This window comes from Bidens hawaiensis, unplaced genomic scaffold (assembly GCF_021521415.1).
Source record: "Bidens hawaiensis isolate Kalapana, Puna unplaced genomic scaffold, B.hawaiensis_p1.1 tig00419429_1, whole genome shotgun sequence".
Lineage (NCBI taxonomy): Eukaryota > Viridiplantae > Streptophyta > Magnoliopsida > Asterales > Asteraceae > Bidens > Bidens hawaiensis.
The window spans coordinates 145,253-170,415 of NW_027504857.1; the positions used below are offsets into that span (position 1 = coordinate 145,253).

General features: G+C 39.6%; 1 pseudogene across 1 annotated transcript; it reads right to left on the reverse strand.

Moving 5' to 3' along the window:
- Window positions 1–2,052: 2,052 nt before the first annotated feature.
- On the reverse strand, window positions 2,053–2,564 carry LOC143608757 (uncharacterized; annotated as a pseudogene). Its single transcript, XR_013149320.1, has 2 exons — window positions 2,413–2,564; window positions 2,053–2,274 (listed from the first exon to the last, which is right to left on the reverse strand). The product of XR_013149320.1 is annotated as an uncharacterized LOC143608757 (transcript).
- Between the last annotated feature and the right edge of the window lie 22,599 nt (window positions 2,565–25,163).

Sequence of the window (25,163 nt, forward strand, 5' to 3'; positions counted from 1 at the left end):
AAAGTCGTCTTGATTAGTCAATTAGTTCACCATCTGATGGTGACCGTTTGAATAAGTCTAGACATGAGAATTTCAAGCATTTGGTCACTATTAATAGCTTTCGCAAACCAATGGAGCCTTGTGCCTAATTATATCGGTCCCTCCTTTTACAAAACAAATAAATTGATAAAATTCATATATTTAACTCATGATAAAATTTAACATATTGTTATTTTTTCTCTTCGGTGTTATAACTTCTATTAGTAATTGGTATGGCCGTAATTTATATATTCCCACATAAAGTAAAATCTATACATGCATGAAAAGTGTTGACCAGTCAAAGTGGTATTAAAAGGAACACTTATAAATTTACAAGCTGAGTGCCCGCGCAATGTAGTGGGGTGTGCACTCAACTCAACATTGAACGTATAGTATGTGTTATATATACGTCATCTGATGACAGTGTGCACGTAGCCCGAAATTTGACACGTAACTCTTGCAAAGCCAGTTGTGTGTAATCGAATAAGCGAAGGTTGAACACGCGTAACCGGCCCGAAATGCACGTTACTGACATTAAATCATACTTAACCAACACCACGTGTGTAATTCATAACGATTACCGGTGCAGGGCGCTATGCTGAGCGCTTACCAAGATTTGGTTATGTGCGTTACGTGGTGCTGAAAACGCGTTTATCGACTCTGGTACATGTAAACGACATCTGCGTAACCGGTGACGTAAATCAAAAAGCAAACCCAAAATATACAGTAATTTCAAATAAATCACTTTTGTAAACCAATCCGTTTTGGCCCTAAACCCGTTCCGACTCGACATCGGTCTGACCTGGCCCCTATCTACTCGAACCCGATCCAAATTAACCATTTTTCTTGTATCGACTTGTTCTGCCTAATCACTTTTGCAAATGACCCAAGCTCACCCGACTTGACCTGTTACCAGTTCTACACAGTAATCGCGTAACATGTTAACTTTTTAAAACTAAAAAACTATAGCAATACCATACTCAAATTAAAGAGAATAAAATACTCGTTTTTATGATGTAGTTATTTTAAGAAAAATATTAACGTGTGATTATGGCCGGTAAAAAGTCGAGGGATAGTTGGTTATGAATTAGGGGGCTATGTTTAACTATTATCTAAATTTACAAAAAAAAAATAATGAAGTTGAGGGACCAAAATTATAAGTATATTTTAAAGGAATGAAAAGACTCAATTACCCTTAATTATTATATTTTTGATGCATTGTGTGTTGCACGTAAAACATTGAGTTTGATACCTCTTAAAATTTAAGAGGTCCCTCACTCATGTTTTATATATAGTAAGTATAGATATAGATAAAAGATTAGTTTGAATGGGACGTGCATTGAACAGATTAATTTAACCAAATTCTTTGATTACCAAGAGCCAAGAGCATTTTCATTGGTGCCCATTTGACATCATCCAACACACTACAACGGTTTTGCGACACAGACTAGAGGAGAAATGAGAAAGAAGAGGATAAAGTTTAAACGGTTATTTCTATTGGAGATTTAAATACGTACTAATTTCTCACTTATTACCCAATTACAGATGATTACTCCTCAAATGAGACATTCATCGGGGCTTCTAATTAGCCTAAAAGCGTCATGTGTGCTATACTCTGTACGTTTTCTATGCGTTTTAAACATGCGTGTTGAAAAAAATAGGCGTTAAGCGTTGGGAGTGTTTGTTTGTTGGTTTATTCCATGGACCATCGCAAGCCTCAATTTCATATTTCTTTTTAAAACAAAATAAAAAATATAATGAAGCTTAGTGAGACGCTTACACACTCTAATGATTTTAGTTAATGAAAACATCCATGTCTACGTGACAATGATATAGTACTGATGTTCTAAAACAAAAGAACGGCATCCACTTTATTGTGATCATCGTTTAGTCTGAATTTGTGATAAACGCACACAAAAAGAGTATCTATAGATCGAGAGGCCTTTAGTTAGGAATAATTGCAACAAAAAATGAGGTTATTATAAACATAATTAAGTACATAACAAATTATTAAAGGATATAAATAAAAATGTATCACGAAGAAGATGATGATTCAAACTTGTAGTGTTTATCAACGCAACGGAGACATCCCAAGTGCAACTCAAACCTTCCGGTAAGATGACAAGATCCCCAGCTCCAAACTCCGATATCATCTCCGACGAGTTTTTAAGGTACACTTTCACTTTCCCCTTGAGTAGATAACATGTTTCTTGTGCATCGAACTTCAACTGGTACTTTCCTGGCGAGCATCCCCACCTTCAAGATAAATTAATATATATATAACGCAATATGAAACATTGATCTATATATATATATATATGAAACGTTGATACTTGATTCTACATGCACAAAGTAAAACTTCCTGGAGAGAGGAGGGAGGGAGAAAGAGATTACTTGGGCCAAGATTTGATACCGAGTTCCGAAAGATGAGATTTCGAAGGATTTCTGTGAACAATTATGCTTAGATTTGATGAAGACTCACCTGTCATTATTAAACAATTTCAAGTGTGTGTTAGAGTTTGTTGCATACGCACACGAAAGGAAAATGATCACAGAGTATAAAACATATGAACAAAATGTTTTAATGTCATTTTCTAGAGTGATGTGGTGCATCATGCATGTTTATAATTTTTTTCAATATTTATATATTTTTTGAATTTTAATTTTATTTATCGTATGAAGTTAATAATATAATTATGATTTGATGATAAAAGATTTCACAGATAAATAATATGCTATAACCCGGTTTAAAAGCTAGCTGAGTTTGGTGAGTCTCAAGACCCACTTTTTTTTTTACCATAAAATTGTTTCTTAATTATAAATAATATATTTTTTAAAAAAAATCAGATATTAATTTTTAGTATATTCCTATTTCATAGGATTTTCACATAAAATATTTGGTGAGATTAATGTTTAATTTATTGAGATGTTATAACTCGTTTAAAGACTATCTGGGTTGATGACCACTCATGCATGGAGTACGGCGTTGCTGGTAGCTAGCAAGTTGCATGCATGGTGGCGATGGTAGTTGGATACTATTAAAGGAAGTGGTAGCTGATTATTAAGTTGGTCAAAGAAAGGGAGTGGTCACCGGTCCATTTGAGAACTCTTAGGATCGCACCCCCCCCCCCCCCCCCCCGCGTTCGCCACTTTAAACCTTAACAACCTTCAACCCAACAAACCCAAATTCGACTTCTTATCAAATTCACTCCCAAAAATCTTATCCTTTTCTTATCTTACCATAAAAAAGATGGAAATGGGTTGTACATCTGACCCTATCTGATCCTTTGATTAACGACTTGTTTCTAAGCAGAAAGCATAGAGCATATAAGTTACATTTGCAATTAATTAGTTGTAATCCTGACCATTTGATGTTAAACAAATAAGTAAATTAATACAAACATAGAATCTTTGATGTACTTAGTGTTGTCGTGAGTCCAATTATATCCGGTTTTGTATAAGTTTGTTGCGTGACTTGCGTTTAAAAGAAGGCCCGGGAAAGGGAATGTGTAGGGTAATGGTGCCAACTTAATTTCGAACTAAATTTGTAATGTTTTCTTCTCTTTGACCTATACCAAATACATTATTAAATTCACGTATCAAACCAATCCAAAAAGAAGCTCCAAATGGCTACAGCCTACTAGGGAGACCAGGCCAGTCCTTCCAATGCATGGCATTAGGCACTTAAATTTTAAGACTCGGTTTTTGTTATGGCATGTTTGAATTTAGGGTCCCATTTTCTTATCTTTAGCACATTTGGTTTAAATTTTCATATTTAATTATAACTATGTTTACCCACAAAAACAAATAAGTTGTTTCCTCATTTATGTAACATTCGTTATTTCGGTCCTTTTTTATTTGTATTTGTATCAAAACCTGACCTGATTTGTAAACCGAATCTTTCAATAATATAAAATAATGGGTTTTTATGTTTCATAATCATCTCTTACTTTTTGGATTTTGCTACTTGTTTGTATTATTTGACTTGTTTAAACATTTTTTTAAACACATGCAAGTATTGATATAAACCATGGAAAACAACTTTGACTACTACCATATATATACAAGCTTATCCCTTTCATTTTCTCTTGCTCATTTCATCTTTTCTCTCTCAAACAAAGAACACCATTCCTAACCTTCAAGGTTCATAATAATCAAGCAACAACCTTCTTTAATTTTTGTTTTGTTACTTACTAATTGAATCTTGTGGTACAACATATATATAATATGCACCCCTTGTTTCCTTCGGCTTTCATCTTCTCAGGCCATGGTCGGTTGAGGTGATATGCTACAAGGCAAGGCTTCATGGAGGACTCATTATAGTCCTTGATTATACAATTTTCCTTTAATGCTTTACTAGTATTGTTTATATTGTAAGTAGTTTAGTTTCTAATTCATGTTTAAAGAGTTCCATGGTATTGGATATGAAGTCACTCGCCTCGGTTTTATCCCGAGATGAGAACTGAATCAAGATCGAACCAAGACCAAACTCTTGTTTACTAGTTTTGTTTTAAATAGTTTTGTTTACTAGTTTTGTTTGAAATAGTTAAATAAACATGTTTATGTAACATTTGAATATTATAACTTCTAAAATCATTTTTACAGTTCTATGGTATTTGGGTATGTGGCAACCATCCTCAGTATAATTCCGAGTCAAGGACCGAACCAAAACCGAACTAAACCGAGTTCACTTGCTTAAGACACACAAGTGTGTTTTTGGCCACAAAAACTCATCTTTTCTTCAAGAATGTATTTTAAACTAATTTTAAGTTATTTTATCAACATACTTGGTGTGTCAGAATCCAACTTGATCTTATAACAAGTTTGGACCGGTGAAACCAAATACTCGCTTAACGGAGTTAATGTTCTTCACAATAGAACTATATACTTGGTTAAGTCTTTTTGATTTTCTTGAGTTATCTCAAAACATTTTGGAAAGTTGACTTTGAGTTTAGTTAATTATCTAGACCCAAATTGACAAATCCGAACACTCGATTAAAACCTTGTTTTGGTATTTATATAACCATGGGTCTTGCAATAGTGCATTATAACCCACATAAGTTACTTAACATAGGTTGAGTAATATTTATGAATGAAATACCAAGACCCGGTTTTGAGTAAACTTACTTTTTAGAATATGTCTTTAATTTCCCAAATATCATAAACTTCATTTATTTACTTTACTTGTCATATTTTACTTTAAACCCTTCCAAGACTACCTACTAACTTAAGACCCGTTTATCTAGGTCTTGCTCGTTAACCTGATCTCCGATTATTCACGAATCAATCTTTCAAGTTACTTAGTTAATGTGAGTACATTTCATCCCCCGTTTTCACTTTTATATTTTAGGGGTAACATGCATACTTATTCAAAACAAGAATGATTATTATACACATTTCTCAAACCACAAACTTTAGGGTGTATGATACTTAGAATACTTGCTCTTTTGTGTGTTATATGTCTCATATGCTTTACGTGCACGAGTGTTTATTTTTATGTTGTTGTTGAGCCTCATTAAGTATGATCATACGCTCCCCTAACTACTTAGCCTTGTGCTAGTAGAATAGGGCCTCATTATCCAAGTATGTCGGTTGTTACCGATTAGAAAGGATCCTCATTTACATATGTTTTATATATCACGATTGATGCTTTTATTAATAGTCTCATATACGTTTGTGGATTTCGCTCATATTATATGTACTCAAACTATGAAATTGCTCACCAACATACGCGTTGACAAATATTATTTTATGCATTGTTACAGGTTTGATTATTACTTGAGTTGGAGTTTGAAGACGTCATTCTATTTTGATACCGCTAGGTTATTAGAAGAATGAACAATATCAATTTCTTATATTTTGGTGTTTATTTGCACGAACAATATGTGTTACTTTGATGATTGAATGAAATTAATGAGTTGATTAAATATTGTCACTTTAATAGTGTCTTGTGTTCTTGGGCAATCCGTTGCACCCCGGCATGTTCCGCCGCCTTTGGTCGGGGTGTGACAGATTGGTATCAGAGCCAAGACTATAAGATAGACGGTTAGATGTGACGGTTAGAGTATAGTTTTGCTTTAGGCTCCTTATACGTGTTGCTTATACGTGTTACCCTACTTGATTGTTCATTACACTTATACATTTAGTTGCTTATTTATTTCATTTAATCTTCAAAAATATACACATGCACACACTCTCATAGTATTCCAAGGTATCCTTACCTTAAACGCAAAAACATTAGTTTTTATATTGTGTTTTATGGATCACAAACTTAATTTAGATCCCGTTATTTAAGATCCCTTAAAGGTTGCATTTATATCGGGTTTGTAGCCATCATGGAAAGCGAAACACTATGAAACGACAATTTGATAAAAAGATTCCAAGAATCAAAGGTGATGCAAAACATGTACGTCATTTAGATTGTGTTACCATTACAACTATATACATATAGACACACATATGTAACTTAAAATAAATGAAAAACATTGAACCCACCAACTATATATAATTAATACATTTTAGTCTACATTGCCGTCATAAAACCAAATAAAGGATATTCAGGTGTTGATCATAAATCAATAATCATGTATGTTGTTTTCTCCTTCACGCGAGCTAGGGCCTATTCTGCCATATCAATATACGGTGGCAGATATAGCTCACAACCAGGGGTAGCGCTACCCCTCAACTTTTCGTCATAGTGTAATTCTTTTCTCTTTTCGGGTCGGTCTTTGTATTTCGTTACCCCTGAAAAAAATATTATGTTACCCCTATTTGTTTAGAGTTCAACCAATTTAAAAGTTCAAAATAAATAAAGCGCGAACAAAGTTTATAGCCTAAAGCAAATAAAAACGATTAATCTTTTTCTTTTCTTTGAACGAGACACATCAAACTAAACAGACTCAAACAAAAAAAAGCTCAACAAAATTATCATTTAAAAGTTCAAATCAAATAAAGCTTAAACAAAGTTTCACTACTAGAAAAATAGCCTTTAATGACACGCGAAAAATGACACACCAGGTACGGGCCATCTTTTGGTGACGAAAGTTAAAAAAAAAACACGGAGATACCTTGTAATGTCACGTTCTTATGTTCATGTTGCACCCCTATTTTCCCTTGATCTTATCGATCCATCTCCTCTCTGTCACAAACCCTAATCGATGATCTAACAACATTAGTCTCTGTCTAATTCCCAAAAATTCTGCAGTTTCTTCACGATTAGCACTCGAACTCGAAGTCGTCTCTGTCCAATTTCAAATGGTGTTTGCATCAACATCGTCTTCATCACTCAAAACCCTAGGTTAACCGTCAATCTATGCAAAATTAGGGTTTTTACTTCTTTAATTTGGTACTTCTTACCGTTCATCTCAACAACAGGTTCGATTACTTTGCTTTTGTTGAACATTGCTCAAAACCCTAGGATGACTCTCTCAATTTTCAATGTGATACTCAATTATTACATTGATCATGACCTCTATACAGAACAATCAAGGTTTGAATTGTCGCCCATGGTTTTCTATGTTCGATTATCGATTACATGAATTGAAAGATTATGCAAGTTAATGTACATGCTTATTTGATGGAAGCTTATCATATTTGTTGACTTGCTTGATTAATTTTCTGTAATAGTTGGTTAAACAGTTAGCATTAGGTCTTTTGTAACAGTTGGTTAAACATGTGACAGTTAAGATTTAGATTTCTTTGATTCCAAATCTGGCTCTAGCACCTGCATATCTCAGTTTATTGTATTAGACTAATTGCTACTTATCTGTTTGGCATATATTGAAGCATCTGCTTGGTGAATTATTATTATTATTATTATTATTATTATTATTATTATTATTATTATTATTATTATTATTATTAACGTTGTAGGTGCTTCCATTGTCGATTTGATCCACAAGTTCATGGTAAAAATGGTTTTAATTTTTGGTTAGTGTATGCTTTAGTTACGATACGGTGGCTTTTAGCACCTACGTATCTTAATTTGTTGCACTAGAATAATTTTTCTTTGTCTCTTTGGCATCCATTGAACATTATCAAAATGTGACAATGGCTTATAGCATCTCTTCTTTGTTGTTGGTCGTTTTTATTTATGCTTTTATCTATTTATTGGTGTACTTTGCATCAACTGGATTATTTTCGTTAGTAATGTATATTAAGTTTCTCTTCCTTAATCAGATATTGTCATATCTTTCTAGTCACTTGTAATTGATAATTTTATGTACATACGTATGTCATATCTTTCTGGTCAACACGACCTGATCCGACCATTACGATCCGCACAATAAATGACCATTTTTACATGAACCTGCCTGATCTGGCAATTTTGCCATCTCAGGTAACTCTAAATATTAAGCAATTAACATATGTTCCTATGCATTTATGTTAATTTTTTGAAGGGAATTATAAATATGCCTACATAGATTATGTATCTTTAGAAGATGAAACCTACATTAGTGAAGAAACACTAACCGTATCCCGGACAGATTACTGGTAACCTGGGGGTTGGATAGCTGTTTCCCACGAGGGGTTAGACCCTTGGAAGATGGTTCTTCTGATAACCTGCAAAACAGACACCGTGAGCTCGTCACTGAGAAGGGGGGGGGTTCCTCCTTGTGACCACCCTCCGGCGTGAGAATCAGACTAGATTGCTCTTTAAATATAAAAGTATATTAAGAGATTGCTAGAGCAGATATCAGGTATAATATGATGATAATGTAGTAAGATGATCATACAAGGTAAGATGAGATGGTCATACCATTTGTGGTATTTATAGCCGAAGGTAGGTTTCCAAAGAGGTATGGCCGGCTGCAACAGTGTTCCTGTTCCACCAACAGTAGCCTACGCACGTGCCCTGCTGGTAGTTGGTGGGTAGGTAGCGGCTGATAGTGACCAGGCCTGCTGTATACTATTCCTGTTCCACCAACTGACGGCTACGCACGTGGTATGGCAGTAGTTGGTGAGAAGGCAGCGGCTAATAGTGATACAGTACAGGAGCATGCTGCTCGCCATACTGTATCAATGAGCTGTCGTATCTCTGATCAGATCTTTCGCTCATACCTCGTCAGGTACAGTAAAAGATCCTTCAGTATACGGACTGGCTTATTTGGGCGGGAGTATTCCCCCTCCCGCCTCTGTGCGGGATTGCTCCCGGCTTGGCTCATTCCTTCAGGTGACACTGAATGATCGAGAGCTAAGTGCCTTGTGCGTGTAGCCATGCTGCGCGGGTGGCCTTCCCTAATGGCTTGTATCCGAGGCTGCGGGGACAGGCGGAGTCCTTCACCATTGGGAAGCATTTCCTGCGGGACCAGCTTGCGTACTGCGTGTAAGGACGTCACGTCTCTGAGCATGGTTGGTCCTGCGGATCCAGTTGGTCTCTGCGCAGACGTCCCTGTTTAAGGTGAGTCTTGCGGGTCCAACTGGGCTCTGCTGGGACCTACCTCTTCAAGTCCCCCCAGTCCAATGTTCTTCTCATGAGTGTTTAATAAAGTGAGGTGAACTTTTGGACTTGAGCAAAGGGTTTTGAAAAGGGTTTTGTAAGGTTTTCCATGGGGATTCTTTCCGCGGAAGTCCTTGTCACTTGCAGAAATGCCCGAGTTTCCTGCTTGGTCTTTGGGTATGATGCGGGTAGGTCTGTAACCTCCTCGCAAGTCAGGAGCATTGAGTCCCAGTTGTATGTATTTTCCATGAGGTTTTGGTAGTTTTGAACATAGTGATCAATTATGTTAAGACCACCAATTCCATCCTGGAGCTTCAAACAACGTAGTTCTCGACGTTCCCGCTATGCGGGGATGTTATTTCCGTTTCCGCAAGCATTGCCCAGAAGATCCTTCTTGGTTTCAATTCCCAGCGGAGCGCTAGGTATGTGAAGGGTTTTGCCTTAACACTGTACCTGCGCTCGTCTTACGGTTACTTAACTTCCAAGGTATTCCTGGCGTCAATTCCCTGCGGGTGCTAGGTATGTGAAGGGTTTTGCCTTTACACTGTACCCGCACCCGTCTTATAGTTACTTGGTTGCCGAGGTACTTGGCTTCAATTCCCTGCGGGTGCTAGGTATGTGAAGGGTTTTGCCTTAACACTGTACCCGCATCCGTCTTACGGTTACTTGTTCACCAAGGTTTTCTTGGCTTCAATTCCATGCGGGTGCTAGGTATGTGTAGGGTTTTGCCTTAACACTGTACCCGCATCCGTCTTACGGTTACTTGCTTGCCGAGGGGTAAGGGGTATTTTCCCGCTTACTTTTTAATATTTTCGAATTTTGAATTTTGAAATTCGAAGAGTTGGTGAAAAGATAAGTCCAAACCTCTGAAACGTCGTGCGACGGTTTCTTCTGACTGTGTCAGGACGTGCAGGAAGTTATGGTGACGTGACAGAACATGGTCATTCCAGTCGCTTTTTCTGGCGCGTGGGCGCGATTTTTCGGGCGCGTGGCCGCGAAATTACTGGCACACGTCCTTTCTACAGTTGTTGCCAGCTTGCTTTTTGCCACGTGTCATAGTTTCATTGCACCGTTGATTTCTCTCTCCTCCGCATTAAATTCACCGCATTAATTGCGATTAGTATATAAAGGGGGAGATGCCTCTTTGTAATCCACACTTTCACCTCTCTTCTTCTTCTTAGTGATTTCCGGCAAATACTCCCCTTTTTCAGGCAAGCATTTTCCCGAAATCACTTCTTTCTGCAAAAATGTCTTCTCATGATGCTGAAGCTGTAGCCGACGATAGGAGTACTGCTGGCGAATGCCAGTGTGCTCTACCTGTCGATCAGTACCAGTACATCGTCAGGAAGTTCATGCTCGAGTCTCTCGAGCCTGAGTTTCCTGAATCCCACCAGACTGTGTACGATGCCCCCAGTGGCAAGATCGGGGTATATGCTGCATTCTTTGTTTATGGGAACCTTAGGTTCCCATTGACAAAGTTTGTGTACCGTGTCCTGGAGAGGCACGGGGTGCACCTGACCGAGGTGCATCCGATGGCGATTGCCAAGGTCCGGCACTTCGAGTGGGTGTGTCGGATTCTGGGTATTGAGCCCTACGTGGACCGCCTGATGACCTTCTATACTTGGAGGTGCGTCCAGGGGTGGTACACCCTGACAACCCGTATCAAGGGTTTGAAGATCTGCGTGACCGAGCGCAGTCTCCGATCGTGGAAGCGGGAGTTCTTCTACATCTCTGCCCGCGCCATCCCCATTGCTATGAAGTTCAAGAAGGGTCAAGCGCTTCCGAGCCTTCACGCTTCCAGCTACCAGGAGGCGGAATGGTTCGCGAAGATATCCCGGGTCCAATCTCCGGTTTACCGGTTTGCGGAGTCCGGGATGGTGCTGCTGGGGATGAGCCGGGTATGGAAGGATGCTTCCCGGTTTCCCATCCTTCTTGAATACGGTTTGAACTCTATTCCTTATGGTATGTCTTGTCTTTCTTGCTGATATTAGTTAATTTTCTAACTGTTTCTTTTTCATTCAGAGGGGAATAATTTGGAGTCGCTCCTGTTCCCGCGGGAAGCTGACAGTCCCGTGCGGGTGGGCACTCGTGCTCTGGACGACAATGAGTTGCCCATCCTGGAGCAAACGGCGGATAGGTTTGTGGAGGTCTATCCGCCGGGCCAAGAGATCCTGAGCCACCGGCGGCCAGGTAAGGAGATATTCTATCCTGAACCCCTCAATGCTGTACCCGTTGCTGGAAATCCTTACATCCTATCTTCTTCTGAGGAATCCGCAGATGGTCCTCCCCTTGTACGGAAGAAGAAGGCTGCTGCCGGCGTGAAGGGGAAGGAGAAGGCCTCCACAGTTGATCCAGTTGTTTTATCTGACTCGGAGTCAGATAGTGAAGAGGTGGCGGGGGAGCCTGGTGGTGAGAAGACCACTGCTCCGGAGGCTACGATCGTTACCTCTGGAGAACCAACGAAGACGACGGTGACCGGTACCAAGAGGCCGGCTCCATCGGGTTCCTCCCCGCCCGTCCGTACGTTCAGGGTCAAGAAAACCCGTAAGTACAATCATAGTTTGTCTTTGTAGATTTATTACTTCATAAATTTATCTTAACACTTTCTTCTTTGTGCAGGCGTGGATGTTGACGCATTCCGGGGTGAAGCGCAGAGGAGTACCCTTCCGCCAATGACGGTAGGCTTGGTCAGCCTACCTGAGGCGTCGACCCAGGTGCCTGCGCCTGCTACCGCTGGTTCAGTTGCTCCCTCTGAGCAGACTGTTCCAGCTGAGATGACGTCACCGCCGGCTGTGAGTGCGATTTTTACAGCATCCTTCACAGAGCCGGCGGTTACTGCTGCTGCCTACGAGGCGGCGACCGCGGCGGCGACCACAACGGCGGCCTCGGCGGCTGCCACCATGCCCGCGCCACCGGCACCGATGGCCGGACCATCAGGTACGCGCAGGGCTTCCCGCCGATCTTTGCCACCTTCCCGTCTGCCTGACCTGTTGGATGGATTTCCTTTAGGTTCAGGTGATGGGTTTGGCGGCTATCGGCCTGTCATTGACCCTACAGGTGCGTAGGGTTCCTTTCTTTTCTCTTGTTTTTTATCATCTTTTCCTTACTGCCTTTGTTTCTTTTGCAGTGTCGGATTCCAATGAAGTGTATGTTCCGCGATGGAACATACGCCGAGGAACAACCCTTCGAACACCTGTGGAGTGCGTGGACTGGGCTCGCCACGCTGCTCCTCCGGGTGCGTTGGGGGAAGCCATGGTTAGCTACCAGGAGGGTAGGCTAACTAATGAGCTTCGGGTTCTCCAGGCCCGGATGCAGCCGCGCGTCGAGCTGCTTTGTCGTGAAAACGACAAGTTGAAAGCAGCTCGCGCCAAGGACATATCTGAGGCGCGTGCTCTTCGGGAGGAGAACTAACAGCTGGCGGCAACTGCCGCCGACAAGGAGAAGGCCTTCAAGGCCCTCGAGGTTGAAGTTCAGGCGCGACTCGAGGCCCGCTCCAAGGCTGCCCAAGCTGTGAATGAACAGCTTCGGCTGGCCAGGGAGACTGCGCGAAACGCAACCGAGAGGGCTGCCAAGGCTGAAGCCGTTGCTGAGCCTTTGCGTGTGGAGAATGAGGAGCTCAAGGCCAAATTAGAGGCTCTCCAACGCGCTCATGATGCCTTGGCAATGGAAGATGCCAAGAAACTCCAGGAAATCCTGGACCAGAGGGGGGTGCTTGACCACACCGAGCGGAAGCTTAAGGGCGTCGAAGAGGCTGCCGCAAAGGAAGTTTTACTTGCCAACCTTAACAAGAGCGAAGCCGAACGCGCCCATAAAGAAGCTCAAGCTGCCCTCCAATGGCTTCTTCGAGAAGCGTTGCCTCAGGTATGTTTAGTTTTATCTTCACGCTTTTCTTTTGTAAGAAAAGGTTCTAATACTTGTGTTTTCTTTGTAGGTTGTGCGTCGGGTCTTTTCAGAGACCTCTTACGATGATGCTATGACCGCAGCCCTCAACGCTTCTCATGAGGATGGGGAAAAGGCCGGCTTCCTGCTTGGTCTAGGGTTTGTTGAGAAAGGCGTCCCGCCTTCCAACTTCCCTTTGTTCGATGTGGATACCGAAGCCATTTATGACCAAGCATTGAACCAATACGCCGCCTTCCCGCATCCAGTGGTGGAGAAGGTGGACGAAGTAGCTGCTGCTGATGATGGGTTAGCTGTCCTCAAAGCGTTCCTCGAACCACCCCGTTCTTCTGACGGAGCGGGTCCAAGTGGAAGCGGCCCTGAAGCTTGATCCTGAAGATCCCTTCCCATTGCTAAGATAGACTTGTATAGTTTTATTCTTTTAGGCGGGTAGTTACCCGGCCATTCTTGTAATATATTCTTGAAATATTAATCTTTTTGCGTATAAGATTGTTATTTCCCTCTTTGGGTTCCTTGCTTTATAAACTTATGACTTGCATACTTAGTTTAAATTAGCAATTTTCCAAGTGTTTAGAATAAGAACCTTTGAACGTGGTTGATAATGGGTTAAAGTTTCGCTTCCTCCTTCGTGATTGTGCGGGTAGAACCGTCACTTGCACTTGGTAGGATGGCTAAACTTTAGCCTTCATCTGACCTGCGTGTAGGTTTTCCTTTTCGAAATTTCTTAAGGCATTAAGATAAGTTAACCTTTGAACGTGGTTGATAATAGGTGTGAAGTTTTGCTTCCTCTTTCGTGATTGTGCGGGTAGAACCGTCACTTGCACTTGGTAGGATGGCAAAACTTTAACCTTCATCTGACCTGCGTGTAGGTTTTCCTCATCTTTTGAGGATAAGTTAACCTTTGAACGTGGTTGATAATAGGTGTGAAGTTTTGCTTCCTCTTTCGTGATTGTGCGGGTAGAACCGTCACTTGCACTTAGTAGGATGGCAAAACTTTACCCTTATCTGACCTGCGTGTAGGTTTTCCTCATCTTTTGAGGATAAGTTAACCTTTGAACGTGGTTGATAATAGGTGTGAAGTTTTGCTTCCTCTTTCGTGATTGTGCGGGTAGAACCGTCACTTGCACTTAGTAGGATGGCAAAACTTTACCCTTATCTGACCTGCGTGTAGGTTTTCCTTATCCTTTTAAGAATTTTGTTTTTGATCATTCGACGCGCGGTTGTCGATAGGTTAGTGTTCAGTTTCCTTTCATGATTCATGCGGATAGACCGGCACTTTCATTTAATGGGAGAATTGAACTTTTCCTTCAACTGACCTGCGTGAAGGTTTGCCACGTTATTGGGTTCGTGCGGGTAGGACCGCCTTCCCACGCAACGACTTCACGTAATGTGAATGCCGTCACCAGTGTTGCATAGTTTAACCGTTCGACGCGCGGTTGCGTGAAGGTTTGTCACGTTTTTTGGGTTTGGGCGGGTAGGACCGCCTTCCCATGCAATGTCCTCACGTAATTATGCGGTGAAAACCGGCATATTTGTGTTCAGAAAAGTATAAATGTAAAATCATCAGCTTCGATGTTCTTAAAAGAGAATCATTTCCATTAGAAGTGGCTCTTGGCCTTTTCTTTACAAATTGGAATTGATTTACATGCAAACTGTGTAAATGAGCTCCATTCCATGTTGGGATGGATACGCACCTGGTTCGGGATCTCGTTCTTTACGCAGCATGTAGTCTCAATGTTGAAGCTGGAATTTTTATTCGTTTTCCCCAGCTGGGGTTCTACACGCATCCGCCTGCTCAGCCTTTATTGCGCCACGAGGTGCGCGAGCGTCCCATCTCTGACAAATGCTTCGACCATGTCTTTTACATCTATGCATTCTTCAGTGTTGTGGCCCTTTGTCTTGTGAAAGTCACAGTATTTGCTTCGATCAGCCTCGTGACGATGTCGGATTATCGGAGGTTTTGGCCACGGGAGCTCTTCAGTGGCGAATATCTCAGTGACGCTTTTGGTGAGTGGCGTCCATCTGGAGTTTCGGTGCGGCTGTACATTATCCCTTCCGCCCACTCGATGTTGCAAGCCGGATGAGGTGTCAAAGTTTACCCTTGACTGCCAAATGCCTAGCTTTCGCTTTTTATTTAGTCTGGCGGTGAGGACGTTGTCTTCTCTCGTCTTCTGAGTGTAGAGGTTTGTGCTCTGTGGGAGATCTCTACCCAGTTGCTTCTCCGTTTCCGCATAGCGTTTTGCTGCTGTCATGATGCCATCCCATGTGGATGGCATGCCATCTTTACCCGTTAGGGTGCGGATGAGCTCTGGGTCATGTGCGCCCTGGATGAAGGCAGCGCGAACAAGATCTTCGCTGATATTGCCCAAACTTAGCTTCTTTGAGTTGAAGCGAGTGATGAAGTTTGGCAGAGATTCATCTTCCTCTCGTATGCATTTGAGGATTGTCCATTGCTCCTCGGTATACTTCCGTTGCTGGCTGAAGTGTTGGCTAAACTTCTGTTGGAAGTCTGCCCAGTCGTAGATGTGGTTGACCGGTAGACGATCAAACCAAGCTCTAGCAGCCCCCACCAGCGTCATTTGGAACATGTAACACCACGTGGGTTCCGTCCAATTGCTGACGGTTGCCCCCGCTATGAACCTGTTCAAATGATCGTCTGGATCAGATATACCGTCATATGTGCCTATGTTGGGCATTTGTTTGGCACTCTTTGGGGCGATTGCCTCAGCAATGTCCCTTGCAAATTTGGACGTTCCTGCATTTGCAACGTTTGGTCTGAACGTTTTAGAGAAGTCTCGTGGACTTCCACCTGTGCTTTTTGGTTTGAAGGCTTGTCCAAAATGCCTTTTCGGTTGGGATTCCGTTTCCTTACGCTTCCCTTTTGCCCTATGGCGAGGGTTCGCGTCGGAGTCGGATTCCTCCGAGTCATCCTCCCAGTACTCGAATTCGTCGGCCTGTTGCACGGAACGCAAGCGTTCGTCCAACTCAGCCTGGAATTCCTTTTGTCGTGCCTCCGCCCATGCCTTAACTTCATCGAGAGTCTGGCGGGGGAGTCTTCGTTTCTCAAACTGGGTATCGGTGGATCCCAGTAGTCGATCATTTACTGCACTTGCCCCAGCTTTGGTAAGTGGGGTAGTGTTCGTAAAATTTACTTCACTTGCCCCTGCTTGGGTAACCGGGGTAGTGTTTGTAAAAACTGTGTTGCCGGTATTCCCCGCAGTAGCTGGGGTTGTGGTTACCGGCATCTCTCTAACCATCTTTGTAGAAGTTTGAAAAAACTGGAGAAAAATAAAGTTCTAGCTTTATGCACGGATGGCGCCAATGAAGAAACACTAACCGTACCCCGGACAGATTACTGGTAACCTGGGGGTTGGATAGCTGTTTCCCACGAGGGGTTAGACCCTTGGAAGATGGTTCTTCTGATAACCTGCAAAACAGACACCGTGAGCTCGTCACTGAGAAGGGGGGGGTTCCTCCTTGTGACCACCCTCCGGCGTGAGAATCAGACTAGATTGCTCTTTAAATATAAAAGTATATTAAGAGATTGCTAGAGCAGATATCAGGTATAATATGATGATAATGTAGTAAGATGATCATACAAGGTAAGATGAGATGGTCATACCATTTGTGGTATTTATAGCCGAAGGTAGGTTTCCAAAGAGGTATGGCCGGCTGCAACAGTGTTCATGTTCCACCAACAGTAGCCTACGCACGTGCCCTGCTGGTAGTTGGTGGGTAGGTAGCGGCTGATAGTGACCAGGCCTGCTGTATACTATTCCTGTTCCACCAACTGACGGCTACGCACGTGGTATGGCAGTAGTTGGTGAGAAGGCAGCGGCTAATAGTGATACAGTACAGGAGCATGCTGCTCGCCATACTGTATCAATGAGCTGTCGTATCTCTGATCAGATCTTTCGCCCATACCTCGTCAGGTACAGTAAAAGATCCTTCAGTATACGGACTGGCTTATTTGGGCGGGAGTATTCCCCCTCCCGCCTCTGTGCGGGATTGCTCCCGGCTTGGCTCATTCCTTCAGGTGACACTGAATGATCGAGAGCTAAGTGCCTTGTGCGTGTAGCCATGCTGCGCGGGTGGCCTTCCCTAATGGCTTGTATCCGAGGCTGCGGGGACAGGCGGAGTCCTTCACCATTGGGAAGCATTTCCTGCGGGACCAGCTTGCGTACTGCGTGTAAGGACGTCACGTCTCTGAGCATGGTTGGTCCTGCGGATCCAGTTGGTCTCTGCGCAGACGTCCCTGTTTAAGGTGAGTCTTGCGGGTCCAACTGGGCTCTGCTGGGACCTACCTCTTCAATTAGTAAATGTCTTAAAGTAAGAATGTTTTAACTTTTAACAAATAAAATATATACTGTTGAGAAATTATTCTTAGCATATCTCTGTCTTGGTAACTAGATCTTTAGTGTCGGGGACATTTTTTTTGAGGTCTTCGTGTATCATTGAAGTTATGAAATCTAATCATTTAGTGTTCAATTTCTTGTGGCACTTGTTAATAGACAAACACACTTAAGATATATGCATCTGAATTAGATGCTAAGCTTCAATATTAGTATATATTTTTATAGTCAATACCTTTCGTTCTTTGATCATTCTTTCTTTTTTATGCAGTTCTAATGCAAATCCAACATTGTGGATTCCAATTCATATTATGATACCTGAACGACCTACCAAGTCAACTATATTCAACACCATTGCAGGTAATTTAAAAGTCATGTTTTTCGTGCACTTTGTTTACTCTGTCACGAATATAGACAACTGCATATGTGATTATCAACATGTGTCAGCTATGATTTTTGCAGAAACAAAATATTCCCCTCGTTTTTTATTATTGAGCATATGATTGTTAAATTCTCTTGTTTTAAGTCTTCTTTAGGTTTTTATCAAAAGTTTTTAAATGGAGTTCATTGCTTTCAGGTATGCATTTCTTATTATGGGAAATGAACTTATTAGAACAAAAGAAGTATGAAAGTGAAGAATACCGGGATTGAAGAAAATTAGTGAAGATTGGTCGACTTTTTGGCACCGTTTGTTTTTTTGTTAAAATTATGTATCAATATTAGTTAACTTTAAATGTTGTAAATGTTGTATGAAATGATAGTATTTTATTAAATATTGTATGAAATGCATTATTTTTCTGTATATGAAAATTTTTTTTTGTTATGAGAATTGTCATTTGATTAGGGAAATTAATAACTATAAATAATATTTTTTTAAACCCTAAACCCATGGCACACAAATGCATGTCATAAGCTTGTCATAAAAAGATGGCACATGAATACGTGTCATGAACTTTTCTTGACAGGGCCTTCCTTGACAAGCATATAAGTGTCATCTACCCCTTTAATGACGCGCAATGCGCGTCATTAAAGGCTATTTTTCTAGTAGTGTAATTTGTAGCCTAAATCAAACAAAAACCATTAACTTTATTTTCTCTTTTGTTCGAACGAGAAACATCAAAAATAAACATGCTCAACATAATCATCATTTTAAGATTGAAGTTTTAAAAAAAGGTTTTGGATATGCGAATTCAAGAACATGGAAATAGATTTAGTGAGGTCTCAACTAATTTATTATTAAGATGTCCGGTTTTAAATCTATGAGATTCGTTTTCCAAGTTTAACATATCTCAAATAGTGACATTTTTGGAGATGTATTCGTATGATTTTAATTAGAGGTGGCAATTTAAATGGGTTGGGTTGGATTTGGGTGATGGGTTAAAATGGGTATGAGTCAGGATGGGTATGGGTCATGATGTATTTTTAAAATAGAGGTTTAGGATGGGTATGGGTCAAGATGGATAAAGTTAATCCATCTTGACCCAAGTGAAGATTAAAATACAAAAGGTTTCAAAAACCCCTAAAAAATTCAAAGATATTAATCAAAAATAATATCTCAAAATATAAATCAAAAACGCAAAATGTAAAATAACAAAAATGTTTCTCCCATCGTCCTCGTTCACTAAAAAAACTCGGTTTTGTACCGGTTCATGTTCAGCTTTTTTTTCCGGTTCGATTTCGCCTTTTCATTTCGGTCAGTTTCGGTATATATTCGGTTTCAATGATTTCGATTTCTCGGTTTCTATTCGGTTTCATGGGTTTTGTTTAAAATAAAATTGGATGGAGCTTGTTTTAGTCCATTCTAACCCATAAACAAACATATTCTAACCCATAACCAAAATTCACTATTATTTCCCAACCCGTCTTGACCTCCTTGGAAAATTCTTTTGATCAATCCTAACCTATTTCAATTTTAAAATTTATCCATATTGACCCAAAACAACCCAAAACAACCCATTTGGGTTGGTTTTGCCACCCCTAATTTTAATAATGAAAAAAGAGGGTGTATTTCAGGTGATCGTACGACCTTTTATCACACTTTAAAGGAAGATTTTAAATTTGTAAAATTGGGTGGAATGCGTGACCTTACTCGTGTAATGGTGGAAACTGGAAAGCACACCATTTTTCCTTTGGTTTATCGAATATTGAAGCTAGCGCTGGTTTTACTGATTGCAAAAGCAACCGTTAAAATACGATTTTTTCTAAAATGAAGTTTATTAATACGGATTTGCGCAAGCGAATGAGTTATTAGCATTTGAAAAAACGCTTTAATTTTTGTGGTAGAAAGAGAAAAGTATGATAAAGTAAAGGGAGAATTACATATGTCCCATTACTAACTTGATTAATTACATATATATCCAACCTAAACATTTAAATTACATACATCCCCTTTTGATTTAAAATTACCAAGCTACCCTTTTTATATTATTAAAACAGAAAAACCTAGCTTCAGGAGAAGAATATCAGCCGGCACTGCCAAGTCTCCACCGCCACCACCGTCAAGCCTTCATGGCTACCAGGAGTTATCTCCGTTCGTCATCCCCATAGAATAAGAGGTGCACATTCAAATAGGGGTGCCAATGAGCCGAGCTGCTCGCGAGCTACTAGAGATTGGCTCGTTAAAAAGTTCGATCGAGCCGAGCTTTATCGAGCCCGAGCTCAAGCCTAAAAATAAGCCCGTTTGATAAACGAGCCCGAGCCAGAGCTTTACTTATCGAGCTCGAGCCGGCTCGTGAGCCTAAACGAGCCTGCCATTTATATATTTTTTTTAAAATATACATTTAATAATTATTAATTAATAAATATAATTTTATGAAAAAATAAAGAAAAATTACTAAATAATATATATTCTTTTATACATAAAATTATAATAGAAAACATATATAAAACAATTATAAGTATATAAAAAAATAAATGATAAATAGTAAACGAGCCGAGCCCGAGCCGAGCTCGAGCTTCAAAATTCATTCACGAGCCGAGCTTTGAAAATAGAGCTCGAAACGAGCCAAGCTCGAGCTCGAGCTCTGTGTAAATTAAACGAGCCGAGCTCGAGTCTAGTCAAGCTCGGGCTCGGCTCAGCTCGTTTGCACCCCTAGATTCAAAGAAGGTTTTATTTCAATCGAGACTTGCCGGCATCGTGTGAGTCCAACGTTGTAAGGTTTGATTTCAATCAAGACTCACTGGCGCTGGTCGTTTTCAATCTATTAAACGCCATCGGCCCACATTTGAAACTCCTCGGTCTTTTTAATGGGGACCGGTCATTTTTGGGGTGTGCCAGTTTCAATCTATTAAGCAGCTACATGTTTGAGTGTTTGATTTTGTTCATATTTAGGATGAATCGATGAACTAGCTACTTTTTTTTTACATATGTATGACTTTGGTTTTTAAGAGTTTAAATGAATAAGTTCATGTTGAACTTTGTTTCATTCATTTAAAAAGCAATAGGAAATTAAACCTGATTGAAGCAATAAGAAACAAAAAGCAAAAACAATATGCCATTTTTATTCATAAAAGTCTTCTCTGGTTCCTACAACGAGAGTTCATACAGAGAATTTGTGAAAGATTATAATTATTTAAGAAATGGGTATGCAATTTTATAGGTATGGGATATATGTAATTAATCAAGTTAGTAGAGGATATATGTAATTGTTTCAAAGGGTAAAAAAGTCAATTATATAGTTAATTCTAATGAAATGGGAAATATGTAATATATGTGGTTTAGGGAGGGGAAATATGTAATTGATTTTTAAGGGTTGGGTAAATATGTTGTAATAGAACTTAGGAAGAGGATATATGTAAATGCCCCTAAAGTAAAAGAAGAAGGTATAATGGATCGATCACAAGTTTTAAAACAGAAGAGGATAAATTTGCATGACGTGTTTATTTTATTTGTTATCCTGTTTCTACTTTTGTTTCGTTTACATTATATGAAATAGGGTAAAAAAAATTTGAACGTTATCCCTGAAATTTATGTCTAAATCCGCCACTTTCAATATATCATTGTCATTATTTCATGCAGAATTGGGTTTGATCATGTTGACGTACGGTCCACAAATCCAGCTTCCATCAAGTGCAAGTTCACATGTGAAACAATTTTTAGGGACCATCACCTTCTAACCACAAAGCCATTCATAAATCACAATATATTTGGATTTCAAATCTAAAACATCATTACACAATCCCGATCATGATCAACAAGTTTCTTTCCTAGTCACCTTTCATCACCATTACTCATCTTCTTATCAAGGTCTCTTTCTCATACTTGCATTGGTGGCTAATTCTTATCTATGGCTGATGTTTTGTAACACCTTTGGCAAACACAACATCGTCCCACTCTTAGGCTATCCCACATCGGCCTTGGACAAGAGAGATCACTGGTTCATAAGTAATGTCCTGCCTCTTTAATCACCAACGCGTTTTGGGCAACCAAAAACAAATTCGTGAGCTCTTCGTGGGTAGAGCGGACAATATTGATGGTGCGAGAGGCAGAGGTTACAGTTTAGTATTTAATATTTTGTTTGCAATTGATTACCATCTGATATTACAGTCTAGTTGGTTATCGGTTTGGGTCTGTGTGCCTCTGGCAGCCGACCATCAGGCGCGGGATCGAGTCCCGGCCGGCCCTTTTTGGTTTTAAATCTTGATTTTTTGGTTATTGTAATTAAACTTTAGTTTATATTACACATAAATATTTGATATAAAATAAATATTATTTTTTATTAAAATTGACATCTTGGAGTTTATTGTTTTTCTTCTTCTTCTCAAATCTCGTTAAAAGTTTTCGATTACGAATATATATATATATATATATATATATATATGTATGTATGTATTATAAGTATATTATTTTTATTAAAAGCTAACACCATTATTGGTGTTTTCTCGTCGTCAAGCGTCTTTGTGAATTTGCTTTTATTAATGTTATATATGTATCATTCTTTAAACTTGTAACAATCGTATTTTAAACGCATTAACTATATTTATAAAATTAGATTCTCGTTAAATGATCCAAGATATATAATGTATGATAACTATATATATTTTAACGGTTGTCTAAAAACTAATTAATATATTCCAAGTTATATTTATATATGTACGCATTCATAATTGCATTATATTTAATTAAATATTGTTTAAAGAATCATATAATTATTCTACTCATATTTATTTACTTCAACTAATAATAATGATTTCGCAATAACAATAGTTGTAGAGTTCAATCGATCAAAAACATCTTAAACCTAAACGTAACACAAATCTCGTCAATACCTTAATTCATTAAATCATGTTATACCTTTATAACTAATTTAATATTATATTATATTATTTAACTAGGAATCCTTGTCGGTGTGTCCCGAATGGTTCATCATTCTCACATCCTCACTTGTGTTTTGTTCTACTAATCAGGTGAGTAATCACTCCCCTATTTTACTTGTTTTCAAATGTTTTGGGGACACTTGCGTACCATTTATCATATTATTTATCTTATTATTTCTCAAACGCAAACTGTGATCTTAGTGCTGTGTATCAATTAAATGATTGCATGTTACTTGCTATTTTGCTTACTTGCTTACTTGAATCGCATTCGGAGAGGTCCAACATAATCTCATTATAGTATGATCATACGACCGTCATAGTGGCCGGAGCCAGATCGCATTGGCAATGGTTTCACCGACACCTCATTTTTGGTAACCAATGCCCATTCGCATGGCGTTTAGCCCTTTCTTTATGGTTGATTGTTTATGTATGTGCTATAGTTTAATTGTTTATACTCACAGATAACAGTGTTGCCTATTTTTATTCACTTATATCGTTATATATTATTACCATTTTTTGTTTATGTCAAAACTGGTGACCTACTCACTCAACATGTGTTGTTGACAAACATATATTTTGTACGCATTTGCAGGTTATAGATTTGGATTGCTTATCTAACTGAAGCTCACATAGAGATGACTTTAGGATAAAACATATACAAGAATAGTTGGTTTTGTATTTGTAATTTTCTTGATTTTGTCGTATATGAATGTTGTTTGATAATAAATAAATTAATTAGATATTGTCGCTTTATAATTTCATGATAAAAAATCCGTGAGCTCTTCGTGGGCAGAGCGGGCAATATTGGTGGTGCGAGGGGCCGGATGTTACAGTTGGTATCAAAGCCACTCTTGTGTCGTTCGGGATATTGGGACACGCCTCATCGAGGACGATGAGTCCAAAGGGGGGTTGTCTGTAACACCCTTGGCAAACACAACATCGTCTCACTCTTAGGCTATCCCACATCGGCCGTGGACAAGAGAGATCACTGGTTCATAAGTAATGTACCGCCTCTTCAATCACCAACGCGTTTTGGGCAACCAAAAACAAATCCGTGAGCTCTTTGTGGGGAGAGCGGACAATATTGGTGGTGCGAGAGGCCGGGGTGTTACATGTTTTGGCATTAGTTTCCATCGGTTGACGCGTTTTCACATCATGTGAGTTAGATATTGCAACGTACACATGATTGACTAGGGCTTTGTTTAGATACTGTGGGGTCCAGTTTGAGTTTTGCAAATTTAAAAAAATATGTTAAGTGAAGTCTTTCATTTATGACGGAAATCATTACAAATCTCTGTCAGAATCGAATAGAAATTTAATAGCGTAATGGCTAGAGAATATTGACTAGTTTTGGGTCACTCTTAAGTCTTTACGAGCTGGTGAAAGGAGTCCATGAACTGTTTTGGTCCACACCATATACGTACATAGCCCATGCAATTGGAACCATAAGGTCTTTCCAAGTTGACATTAAATTAAACAAGTCAATTTTGCTACCTTCCCGGTCCCAATAGTTTTACGGATAAGGTAGTTATTGTGTTTTTTCGAATGAAAAGGTATTCATTGCATATTCATGTTGTGAAAAAGATGTTATTTAAATACTTTTAATTTAATTTTAATCAAGTTGATCAGTACGGTAGTATAAGTTGTTGAATTAAGAAAATACAACTGAGAGAAAAGTTGACGTGGGACAAATTTAGATATAACACGAGTGACTCAATCGAGTTGTGGCACATGACAACACTCACTACGTTAAGTCGGTTTTTATATGAGTTTATTGACGTTTGGGTAACAGGCATCTAAAGAGTGGCTTTTAACCACTTAAATTTTTATAAACGATATGCTCGATGTCCACCAAGAAATCTGCGTACCCAATAAGTAATGAGTAATAAAATACACGATGGGTTTATCGAACGCCAAGTAGTCAAGTATGGAAGGATAAAAACAACTTGACCCATTATCATATATATTTTGAGAATATTGATGACTGAAAGACATTATTGATTTTTAAACTACCATATTTGAATGTTTTTATATTATGTATGTGTGAAGGTAAGGTATCACATACACCATATAAACAATTACTCTACAAGGCAAAAGGAACCCCCGTGGGAAGGCACAGGTTCGCCGCGGAGGAAATACTT